Here is a 13,544-nt window from a genome sequence, read left to right on the forward strand (position 1 = left end):
CAAACAGGGGATAACTAAATTTTATTAGACATTAAACTGCAGACGTTTCTGTTTGAGGAACAGCTATAATTCTCAAAACTGAATTAGAAAATAAGCCTTCAAGCACCAAAACATTTCAGAGACTGTCAGAGACTGGACAGTTTGAGGACTAGAGCTTTAAATGGGATTATTTCATAGAGAAGCTTCTTCTTCTAAGTCTGGAAAATAAGGAAATACTTGCTTTGGCTTTTTAGTACCCAAGTACCCCATGGCTTCCTCATACTTGCAGGGTGAATATATTTAACTCAAAGAGATGAGCTTTTATTGTATAACATTTAATCCCTTGGACATCCCAGTCAGCAATCTACCCTGGACAAATGTTAACGAAGTCACTTAACACGCCAGTGCATGGTGCTCCGTGATATTGACAGGACAAAACCAGCACTCAGTAAAATTCAGCAAAGCTTTAGGCAAAGACAATCATAGTGCAGCATTAAACTAAGGTCATCATCATCACTTGGTTTAACACCAGAATATTTTTTAAAAATTGTTTGAAGTGGTCTGGTGGTCAGCTGTTAAAACTAGTGGCAGAAGCCATCCATTTTCTCAGTTGCCTTCAACCCCAAGATTCACAAAGAAATCACTGACTTTAATAAATACATTTCTTGTAAAATTGCAAGTCACAGGTATCAAGTTTTTTCTTTACTGACACATATTGTCCTACCAGACCAGCTTTCATCTCCCAGACCCACACAGGTGCAAACAGACAACAACAAGACTTTGTTTGACACCCACTATTTGACAACAAGATTAGGACATCCAGTCTGGGCTCCTTTGCCAACATTTTGCCTCTGAGAGGCAGAGAGTTCTGTACTAGCCAAGAGGTACCTTTCCTCCCCACTAGAGCTCAAAGCATCAGGAGTTAAGAAGTTGACTTCAAAGAAACAGCTCCCCATAATCTTTAGCATCGCCAGTCAGCAGTGGCTCCTTTCTGGGAGGAAACTGCTACTGCAGATCTTAAGCTGCATACAGAACAAGCCCACATATATTTATTCCATGTTACAAAGACACCAAAAAGGAAGAGTTTGAGATAGCAACTGTTAAACACAATGAAGCCAGGAGGTGAAGGGACACAAGTCCTCAAACCAAATCACCTCTTATCTGCTACCTGAATCTCTTCTCCAGATCAGCAGCAATGAAATTATGAAAATACTCCACTGTTTTAAAGATTTGACTTCCAGTACCCTAATACCCAGAAGGCTATCTCATCTGATTGTTTTAAATTTAGTAATGGCATAGGATTTCCCTTGAAATACAGCCCAGATGTTCTGCTGAAGCACTGGGGACATACACAAACTACAAGGGATCCTTTCCCACTATATCCTCTTGCTCCATCAGGAGATCACAGGACACTCACTGATGCACATAACCACCAAGACACAACAAAGCAGGCCAGCTGTTTGGAGTAGCTGAGCAGGAACTGTCCTAACTGGCCGTATACCCTTCCTCACCAACTCGGGAGATAACAAGAAAACAGGTTTAACAACTACAGACTGAATCCTTATGAAAAGAGGGAGAGCTCCTTAACAGATTCAGATGTTTTTAAAAAATTAACATGAAGACACCAGTTTGAACCTCAGCCAGCAATTATTTATAGATTACTGCCTATGGATGTCCTCAAAGAGCCCACACAACCTTCTTTTCACCTTGTGGCTACCCAAACACACTGTATGGTGTTCTACAGTATCAGTCCATCCCTTGAATAGCAGCAGAAGAAAATCCTGGTTATAGACATCCCAGCAGCAAGAGCAACGAGTAGTTGGTCTGCTAAAACACAGCATCTATTTCAGCCAAGCCTGAAGACCTGCTTAGTCTGCAGGTAAGCAACTTTGCTCAGTTACCCTGCTCATGCAGTTAACTGAGCAGCACAAATCTTGGAAATCTGCCTGCATTTGAAAAGCTTAGAAAGATTAAAAGCTTAACATATTTTCATCCCAGACACACATATATAAAACCAAAACAAAACCAAAAACCAAAAAAACTGAATGGGAAGAAAAAATAGTGAAGTTCCTCACCAATTAGAAAACCTACCTCCAACTTGATTTTTTTAACAGGATTTCATTATGATAATATTGACTTAATTTTTTTCTTTTCCTCCATAAAGTAAGATTTCTAGACTTGACTTTCATTTCTCATAGTAAACTATAGTGATTGCATCTCTCTTTCTATAAAAAAGTGAATAGTTTATGTGAAATTTATCAGCTGACTTTCATCTCCACTTCTTTCCCTAGAGTCCCAGTTATCTTCCTATAAGAGAAGTGACAATTCCAAAAGTTTTCAAATACGGCACACCTAACACAACCCCCCACCCTGTTCCTCCTTAAACTGGAGCCTATGATGCTTTCTCCACTTCCACACAATGCTGCAACATCATCTTGGCACGTCATTACTCCAAGATGCCACGCTGGCACATGCCAGCTCACTGCCAGGGACAGGCACTGCAGCACCACTAAGTGCTGACACTGTCGGAGCAGTAACACTTCACCACTTACCAGTGCTGTGAATAGACACATGAGCAGAGAACAATCTTCTAGTGGTTACTAAGCTCAAACAGTGTACAAAGGCTCTGATCTCAGGCTAAACATAACCGTTTGCTGCAATTACACTGAAAGGACTTGAGGTTTTATTATTTTTATTAACAGCCGTCCTTTTTTTGCTCAGCATGCATTCAAGAACACCAACTGTATTCAGCTTGCAGACTGGAATCAACATTTCAAAACCACATTTCACGTTGTTTCACTGAATTTTCATAGAGCATACTTATTGTATTCATTCATACACAAAAAATAAACTTAGTTTTTAGACTTACAACAGTATTTATAATGAGAGAATATTATTTATATTTGTTGCAACACAAATTTTTCCAACAGTTTCAGAAATTCTAAAATGCACTGTTTTCCTATTTTTCCCCTCACAACCACCCTTGATAATTAATATTGATGTCTACTACTTGAATCTTCTGGTTTACAGAAGACAGCAGATATTTCCAAAGGAAAACTAGCAGCTAGAGCAAACTACTTTCCACAAAGTTATCACATTTAATTTACAAAGAATTTATTATACCTTGATCCTGATCAGCTTGCAACAATAACAGTTTAACAACCTCCAACTGCCATTAGTTCATTAAAGTACAGCATGGTCTGGAAGTATCAAAACTAATATAGCCACAGAAATTCAGATTACCAGGTGAAAATTAACTCCAAAAGCAGTAATAAATTCAAACTCTCTTTAAAATACAGAAAACTGACCTACTGGGTACATCCCATCATAGTAGTTTCTAACGAAAAGGCACCATAAGCAAGCCACCATTTAAGTGCTGTTGCTTGAAAGAGCTTGTAAAATACAGCTGAGGTTGTGCTACACCCTCATGATCGACGATTATACGGACAATAGCCACTGATCAACTGCTCCCACAACCTGGGGATCTTACTGGTGAGAGGTATCACCTGTGAAGTTTCATCTTGAGCCAAATTCTGTACACTCCTTCAAGAGAAGAGTTCCCAACATACAGCTTCAGATCCATCAGCAACCTCTATTTTTTGCTCTTATTTAGAATTGCACATGATATAACACCACATTTTGAAGAAAAAAAATACATCACCCATGTTATCCCTACCAACACTACAGCAAAATACTATCCATAGAAATCTGCAAGATCCCAAGCACATATTTCAGCGAAGTCTTTCACTGCCCAACTGGGTGCCATTCCCACTTGTTTAAGCAAAACACAGAATGGCTCCACACTAGGCACACTTTAAGAAGTGCTCAGACAACCAAACTGAGGTCCAGTTTAAAAAGTCAAAATCATTTTTACTATGCTATCCAGCTTTTACCTGTAAAGATGATCATAAACTCCAATAGCTGTACAATACATACGAAAAGATAAATCTCAACTTTTCAATAGAATTTTTCTACACTGAAATGAAGTACAGCAGTAATGAATACGGTCCTAATCAAACCAAGATGAAAAATAAAAAGTTGCTTTCTAGGAAAATTACATAGGACATCTATGCTACACACTCAGAAGAATAAGCAACTACCTGCTACTTTCTGGAGTTTCATATAGGTATTTCAGAACTTCCAATTTTTTCACATTTCGGCAGAAAAAGCAACCTCCTTCCAAACAAAAAAAGAACAATTCCAACGTAAAGAAAATCAACACATTTACAAGTCTATAAGATTAAATTTATTATTCCTCTAGTGATTGAGCTTAACCAAAGCTTAAAGCAAGTCAATTGTAAGAGAAGAAAGAACTGTACACTTATGGTTGAAGAAAACTCCAAACCAAGTGTGATTGAAGGCTTTAACTGTCCCAGTTCAGAACTTTGGAGGGTCTTGCATTCCCCCAAAATGCCACATATGGGTGCCTGAAGCATAAATAAACTCTTTACTTACCCCTCCTATACGAGTGCCACCATTTAGCCAACTAAAGATCAAGTGCTGGACACTCTAAGGTGAGAATTATCGAATTACATTGTTTTATATACTTCCATCTCTCAGTAAGCCTTAAGGCCAGAGGCTACTCTTCAGGCTGGGAGGATGAGGTGAAGATAGCGAGCACTGAGCAAGAGGGGCACTGTGATCACCCCAGCATGGCAAGTCACAGTAGCCACAGTCACCCAGAGAAGAAGGAAAAAATCTAATAACTTCATGGCATCAAATACCATCAGCAGTATTTTTAGCAGTGGCAGGAGGTGCTATCTTCTTGAGAGAAAATGGTAGTACTATCACTGAATACAAGTCTCGTGGGTCAGCCTGGTTTCGCTGCTCTGCATAAAATGAAATATAAGCAAGGATTCAGCCCATGAAAATCCACAGGATTTTTGTATTTAAACACACTAATAAATTCACATTAAATACTGTACAAAATACCCAACCAGCTCTATTGCAGTGTACACCAAATTTTACACATTAATTTAGGACCTTGTTTAACTCAAACTTCTAGTTTTAATGCATATGGTCCAGAACAACTGATTTCCAAAAAATTTACTCTGTACTGGATTGGCTGTAACTCCTGCCTTACATTCTGCTTACAAACCCAGCACAACTGTCAGCAATCATGCCTGCAAGACGTCCCTACTGCAATTTTCATCATCTTAGCCTTTTGCTATCCAACATCTCAAGAAATTAACCCAACACATGTAACACAGCATCTCCATTAATTAATCTCGCACTTATCAAAAACCCTCTCCCCCTTGTCTATTGCTTAGTTTAATCCCACATCTTCGGTTATCAGCCAACTTTTTTCAAAACTCCTTCTCTCTTTTTCTGCTGTGATCCCAAAATATGCAGACCAGCAGAAGCAATGCTTTCTCTTATTATTAGTTCAATTTTGAGAGGGCAGCTTGTTACATTTTGGGTTTTGATATTACAACACTGATCCTAGTGCTGAGGTCAGGATCACTTGCTAAATGCTATCAGAATAAAAGTTATCATTTGATCCTTCTTTCCTGAACACCAAAAGGCTCTAAAAGAAATCATATAGCTAGTTTTGTAAAGATGCACTAAAATGCATCTTTATTTTAAACTGAGAGTAAGGGAATCTAATGAGAAGGATCACAGTCCACAAATTATTAGTCAATACAGGCCTTTTCCAGCACTTCAGCTCTTTCATGGGCCACAGAACCTCATTCCACAGCTGGAGATGTTCTGCAGAAAATATAAATGGCTGCAATTTTTTCTATAATTTCATTATTTGTGGCGGTTTGCAACAGGGATGCAAATGCGTTAAGATCACCATTGCTACAGGCAGGGAATTAATCAAATTCTCCACACTGTGTTCCAAGCTGTCACCATACATACAAGGGGTTAATTAACTGCTGTTACAAATTTGACACGTAACCTGAAACAAAAGGCATCTCTTGTAATAAAAGAATGGTGACTACCATGAAGAACAACTTTCTAAACAAACCGCTGTCAACTTGATTCAGTCCTGGTAAAGAGTGCCCATGGTTCATCAGCCAGTCTTAATTCCCAGGATGAGAGCTCCCAGGGAGGACAGACACAACTCCTGCAGGGTCAGGTGGAGGCTGTGCTGACCCCCAGCACAGCCTCTGAGCTCAGAACTGGACTGCAGGCCTCATCAAACACTTTATTGACCACTGCAGACCTATGGGCCCGCTAAACATGCAGGAAGGTACAACCTGGCTCTATCCACTGAGCTGTCTCCACATGAACACTGAAGCTCCAGTATTACCCTGAAAATGGGGGGTTGGGGGGGCGGTGTGTCCAAAGTCAGCCAACGGGTACAAGCTCTGACAACCTAACCTCCAAGAAGCTCCCAGAAACTGACTGAGGAGGTAAAGCTCCCATTTATAACAAAAATAACAAGCTTAGAACACCGGGGGAAAAAAAAAAAAGCTGAAACCAAGCCAAACAATCACAATTGGCATGGTAATTTTGGTAATTTCCAGGAAAAAATGAAAACAGGAACTTCAATCAGTTCATCTTTACTGCAGCTTCCCCCCTACCCAAGAGACAAGTCCCAGCTCTGGGGAAAAAAGTACCTTCTACAAATTCACCTTTCCACCTGTACAACACTCACTGTTAACTTGTACACCACCAATATGCCCCTTAATCACAACCAATAAACTCAAAGAAATGATCATGCATGCCTTCACTATAGATATATTCTCCACTTTTCTGGGAAATAAGCAACTGATAGGTCAAAACTGAAACTATTTAAAATATTCATTTGGAACATATTAAATTACAAAAGGTTTCAAATTAACACCTGGACTTAAGCAAAACGTATTACTAAGCCAAATTCTTCATACAAAGAAAACATTTCAAAGTTCTTCATAGGATTTAATAGCAGAATAGCAAAACCCATTTCCTTGAAAAAGTAACTTAACACAGGCTAGAGCTTTGGAGTCAGTCACTGGACTTACGTTACAATAGTAACTGCAATCCTAAAAGTGTTCACTGATTCCTCCCACCAAGTAAGATATTTTTCCCATTCCTTTCATATTTAGTCACCTGCTTTTTCCTTCTCCTCACCATGATTCTCAAGTATTTATTACTGAAACCTGAAGAACAACTTAATTGAAAAACAGACTTAACATCTCAACCGCACAGACCTTTGTAACAACCCCAAACACATATTTTACATTGCCAATCATCTTTGCCTTTCTCCAGTAAGGTCTTGTTCTTTCCCTTAAACTCCAGCCATTTCTACTTCAGGCCTAAACATTCTGTCCCATTCCCCAGGTAAATCCACTTGTCTATCACTCAGTCTTCCATTTTTCCATCCAAACTCCTTATGCTGAGATCAAAGACTTCACCATATTCCTCTTCTTTGGTTCTTCAACTACACTGCAGCTTCACTAGCAAGTACCTCCACACACCAATTCTTACTTACATGCACCCATGATTTTTAAAGTGATTCCTCAGCATTCATTCTGCTTTCCCCTTCACAACCTCTACCCTTCCCAAACTCTGGAAATCTGAACTATAGTACCATTGTCCTGTAGTTATATTACATTGATATAATTTTACCCATACCTCCAAAACTAGGCATGGTGACTTCAAGGCAGAAATTCAGTAATCCATCTATCTAGACTAGTCCATACTGTGTGAACAGCATGAGTTCAAAGTAAGACTTTAAATACAAATATGCCAGCAATATATTTTACTGATCTTTGCTATTGTATCAAATTCACATAAGAACTTTGGTGGCTACATTGTATCAACAGCCATTTAATAAATGACAAGCTTGTCATACCTGCTTCTTTTCACTGCACTTGTTGAATAATCGCCAGAAAAGACTTAAATACTACAGAGGAATTCTTTATGCTATTCCCAGTCAACCTGAAGTTATTATGGCACAGTGACAACTCTTGCCTAAAAAATTAGTAAGGAGGACATAAAGCAGAACCTTTCATTTTCTCACACTTTAAAAACATTACCCCTTCAGATTATATAAGTCAGGCTTTCTTCTTTATAGACTTTAATACTGAATCTAGCTCATGAAATATGATTCAGAAAAAATCCCAAACCTTAGTATTAATTCTGCAGTACTCCCAGGAAATTGATTTCTTTGACTTATTCATTGCAAGTTCTGCCTAATTGCCAATACTCTTTCAGTTCTTTCTGCTTTTGAGTATATGCTCCCTTTTAAGAGAGATTCACACTCATTCTATTTTCTATCACTAATGATTACCACCTACAACATGAACATCTTAACTTCTCCATTCTAATCTGTTACAAAATAATGATATTTCAAAACAAACAAACAAAAAAATAAAATACCACCACCACAAAAGCCTGACATTAAGGAAGTAGGATAAAGGGAAGGATACGGCAAGAGATTTTAAAAGTTGTTTTTTCTCTTGCCCATTTAGACTAGCAATAGAACAATTTAAAGGCCACAAACACAAAACAGACCTCATGTTCCCTTTCTGTTCCAGATCCGACTTCTCTTGCCAGTGTGCCTTCACAAAAGCACAAACCCATTACAACTGTGGGTTCAATGATGACACAATCTTCCTGCATTAAGGGAGAAGAGACTACACAAAGGCAGGCAGACACCTATTTCCTCGATGCTCTTCCATGTCTGCAATCCACAGTATACACACTGTAATAGTTTCTAATCTATACCCTGAAGAAATCTGTCGTCATTAGGTTTGAATTTGCTACAAAGGTGTTCCACACCCTTGAGAAAGCACATCTCTGCAAGCCAAGCACCTGAAAACCCCTACAACTCCCACCAGGGACCTTCTTTCTTTCCTCAAAAAGAAATGAAAAGTTTCAATAAACTTGTAAGAAACATGACTGAACTGAAGCAGACCAAATTCTCCAAGCAACCTCTCTGATGAAAAATCTAGAGTAAATTTAACAGCTACAAAATAATGAAATTATATTCCCTCTAAGCAGAGAGACTTGGAGTTATCACCATTAGGTGGAACCTGCAAACTTAGGTTACAAACTGCAGAGCACTACTTGTCTCAACCAGGCAGCAGTCAGGACAAACATCAGACTGAATTCAGCACCAGAGTCATTTGTCCATCACAGATTCAGAGCTTTTATGTGAACCTAATGCAGTAGCAGGGGGATTTGAAAAGCACAAAAATATTAGAACAGTATCTGTGAGCTGCCCAAAGAAATTCAAAAAGCAGGTTCTTCCTACCTAAATTACTTCTTCAAATCTAAACAAGACAGAGAAGAACGTTTTTCTACATCACCACACCACGGCTGGCACAGAACACAGTTACAGGGATTCCTCTCACCTTTCACAATAACAAAATTAAGTGATCCTGTGGTTATATATTCATTCCAGTCACTGCACTGAAATAGCTGGTATTTCATATAGATACATTACCTGCAGATTCATTAGGATTCATAGTACATTCACTTATTATTTAGTTTAAAACTAAGCATTTTAGGTTTCAGAAAATTTACTGTCGCTTCTGTTTGAAGCTGTTTTTACAGACCTAGCTAATGACAAGATTTGATACAAAAAGTAACACAAGCTATCAGGCAGAACGAAAAGACTACAAAGTCTTCTGTTCCTGGAGACATGAAAGTAGCCAAATACTGCCTACTCATTCAAAGAAGTAGCACAATGCAGTGCTTGCGCTGCAAGGAAGAAGCGCCATTTGGGTTATTGGCTTAACAAAACTACAGTGTCAGTTACCCAAAGTTCGGGCTAAGTGTTTGGATGACAAAAAAAGGCCTTCAAAAAATTCAGGGCATTTGTGCAGTACGTCATGGTGTTGTGCATGTAATTTTCCACATATACCTGGAAGGCTTTTTGAAGAGATGCATCCAGAATAAATATACATGCTGACTTAAGTGATAACAACTACCAGTTGTCTTAAAAAAAAACTTTAAAAAGACTTACCATCAAAAATACTCTGATTTACAATCTAAGAAAACGTAAGACTCTGCAGAGCTCAAGTTTAACTGTTTAACAGCAACTCATTTAGATCAATTACCTATCTCATCCATTCTATCATAACAGCTGAATTTACATTTCAGATCAGTTTAAGAATGTAAGTATTTAGTCACTGATTTATTGTGCTCCTTTTCACACAAACTCAGTGCTGAAGTTTCTGAACCCATGTCCATTCTTCATTAGATCAGTGCAACACTTGTTGTTTTCACTATAGCTAAAGCATGATGGTACCTTTCAATTTCCCCCCTACTGCCTCATCTCTGAGGATAAAGTTGAAGTCCCCTTAAAGTGAGGATGAAAACATTCTGCCACTTGCATACTGGTTACTGAGAGACAAATTAGCTATACCACCACCACTCTGGACACATACCTCCCAAGAGCACTCAAGTCAGTATTTGAAGAGATCTCTAAGTGCTATTAAAAACACTCTCATGTATTCATGTAAGACTGGACCTGCAACACAGAAAACTGGCTCTGCAACAATGGAATCTAGTGGGGGAACTCTAGACAGATGAATTTGTGGTATTTAATAACTTTGCCCCCCCTCCTTAAAGAACAGGATTTCCCATACATTCAGTCAGTGAACTGCCAGTGTCTAATGTTACTTTTAATGAGCCTCTTCACTTTTATAGCTGGCTGCACTAGTGTTGCTCAAACACACATGGTTTATAAATTCTGCCCTTGTATTAGAAACATTTGCCCAATAATGAAAAAGTATTGGCAACCATCATTTTCACTTCAGAGCTCAGCTTCCTGATCAAACAAGCAAGGACTTTCCACAACCCATATCCATCCTCCCGTCAAAACAAGTAGCAGTGCTTTGACTATACTGCTGAAAACAAAGAATTTTCATAAAAAGCTCATTGAGAAGCACATTCTGGCAAATGCAGCCACAGCAAGGTCACTAAACAAATGGGTGCTACACAGAGGCTTCAAATTTTAATGAGAGAGATCCTGTGAATTTCATCATAAAAGGCACTCAACCAAAATTATCTAAAAGGAATTCTTAAAGTAGTCTAGGTTCTGACTATATCACTGTTTTCCTCCCCAAATTTGCTTAAGTGACTAGAAAGCATTTCTAAGCTTTCTACTGTCACATAGAGCAGTGCTACATCCACATATTCACATTCAATGGAAAACAGTCAACATTAAACTATTTGTTCCAAACTCTGAAATTGCTAGCTGGAAGTTCCACCTTCCTTTAGACAGTCAGAAATCAGACTCATACAATCCAATCGATTCCTTGTTTAACCACACTGTAACTACAACACAAAGAGCTGTAAGTGTCACCAGCCTTCCTGAAGTAGTGACCAGCCCAAAAGGCCACACTATGCCAGAGATGGTTTTAGGCAGGATTAATTCCTATTTTCCCTGTAAAAGCCTTAAAAGTCCTTACTTTTTGGTTTTAAACTTTACAGGGAAATTAAATTAGCACTCCTGTGTGCTCTGCAACATAAGGGCAATCCCCACTCCAGGCCCCAAAGTTTTTCCTGACTATGATCAGCCAGGTCTAATTCATTGCTGATTCATAGCAAAAGAACTCAAAAGTTGAGGAAAATGGTGAAACTGATGTGAGAATAGCAAATGCAGAGTTACAAACTGATTTTGTGGAACTCATGGTGAAAGAAAACACATTCCCTGTTTCTGAAAGCTTACCTAAGGTATTTGGGAAGCAACTAGGTAAGACCATTTGAATTTCAGGCCGTAGACACGAGAACACACAAGAAAGATAGCCACAAGGGAGTAAGCTTTGCCTCTGCAGAAGCAGTAAAGGAACTCAGGTAGAACTCATCTGGCTAATTCTCTCCGAAGCTGCCATGCTGTGAATACACAAACAAACCCAGAATGATAACAAAGGAATCCGCACAGAAGTGAATACCAGCAAGGGAAAGGAATCACAGCCAAACCATCTGACACCCATGTTCAGGCTGGAGCTACCAAAAAAGAACTGGGCTGCTTTTAGGGCTGGGTTTTTTTGTTTTTTTTTCTTTTGGTGTTTATAGCCAGGAGTGAAAAGCATCCAGGTCAGGGAGGTGGGAAACACTCCTTGCACAAACAACACCCAAACATTCCACTTAGTAACAAAGCTCCAAGAAAATTACTAATGTCATCTGTATAGAAAACTAGCCACAGTTAGACCTACCTGATCATGACATAGGGAAAGAGAGGTGGATTTCAGTACACAGCCACAAATCAATGTGCGTACTACCAACCAACAGGTTTTCATTCCATGGAAAATCCAGACTGTGGAAAAAACAAATCTTTGAACTGCAATCACATTCTCACTGCAAAAAAACAGATAGGAAGAGAACACTTTGAAGTTACTCTTCCTGCAGAAGCGTTAAACAGCCTCCCTTCCTCTCCTTCTGTACACAAACTCTAGCTCAGTATTCCCAAAGCCATGAAAAAAAATACAGCCACAGAGCAGCAAGCAGCATCAGCAAACCTGGAAAAGAGCAAAGACAACCAAATGTATTTGGCAACTCTGCCTCCAGGCCAAAGCAGAGTTTATGAAAAACCTTACAGCAACAGAATTTAGCATCTCATTTTCTTTTCAAAGACATGCACATCTAAAGCAGCAAACCGACATAAAACTAATTTGTCTATTTCCCTGAACTCCAACTAAATGTTTCCTAATATGTCCAGTTTCAAAACTGTTTCTTTCTAACCAATTAGCAAATATAGCAACTAGTTGTTTTCTTCCACTAGAGTCCATACTGAACAGGAATTGCAATCCTTTGTTTCAGGGTCTAATCCATGTATCTGAATAACGAACCTAAACCAACTGCTCTCAAACAGTGATCTATTGGCCAACCAGAGGTTTTAAATGGTCCATAATACATAGTAGTTTCAGGTTTGCAGATCAGAAGGCCAACACAGTTCAGTGCCTCTGAACACCCCGCTGAGGGTCAACGGCACTTGCTACAAGCAGCAACTTAGGAACCACCACAGCAGAAGACTTAGGAGAAACAAAATAAAGAAACCATAATCATTATTTACATTTAATGCACCACTGGTGTGCCTAGAAACTAGAAACATACACTTTTTATAGAGTCTACAGTCTTCAGCGTTCCAAAATACTCTCAGCAAAACAAGCTGTTGATTTCACCGAGTATAGCCAATGACTTTAGGGACAGCATGAGCAATGTGGAACTGAGCAGCACATATATTTTTAAAAGCAGACCTTCAATGTCATCTGCTACACAACTACAGTCTTCATTTTTGCATTGTTCTTTCTCTCCACTCAACACGAATTCAGAGCACAGACATTTAAGGAAAATACTACATGCTATGAAAGGAATGCTACTTAAATCATCCTTCAGGTTTCTTTAAACCCAAAAAGCCTCAAACATCTCATAAATCTACATTCAGACCATAGCAACAATTCATTGGTAAAGAACTGGTTTTAATGCTGATATTACAGAATGCCAACAAAATCTGACTATGACATTAATGGATAACTGCTTGAAATTTGGTAATACTAAGTCATACTGTCACCCAACTATTGAGTTCTTTCATGTAAGTCACAATTTTATCATTGACTAATTACATTACTATTTAGGGTAGGGAAAACCCCATACATTAAACAAATCATGGTAAAATGTTACAT

General features: G+C 38.7%; 1 protein-coding gene across 3 annotated transcripts in view; it reads right to left on the reverse strand.

The window, feature by feature from the left end:
* Positions 1-13,544, reverse strand: part of RBM12 (RNA binding motif protein 12) — a 28,413-nt gene that overhangs the window by 1,689 nt on the left and 13,180 nt on the right. The window lies entirely within an intron of this gene.

The sequence above is a fragment of the Molothrus ater genome, chromosome 17, assembly GCF_012460135.2.
Source record: "Molothrus ater isolate BHLD 08-10-18 breed brown headed cowbird chromosome 17, BPBGC_Mater_1.1, whole genome shotgun sequence".
Lineage (NCBI taxonomy): Eukaryota > Metazoa > Chordata > Aves > Passeriformes > Icteridae > Molothrus > Molothrus ater.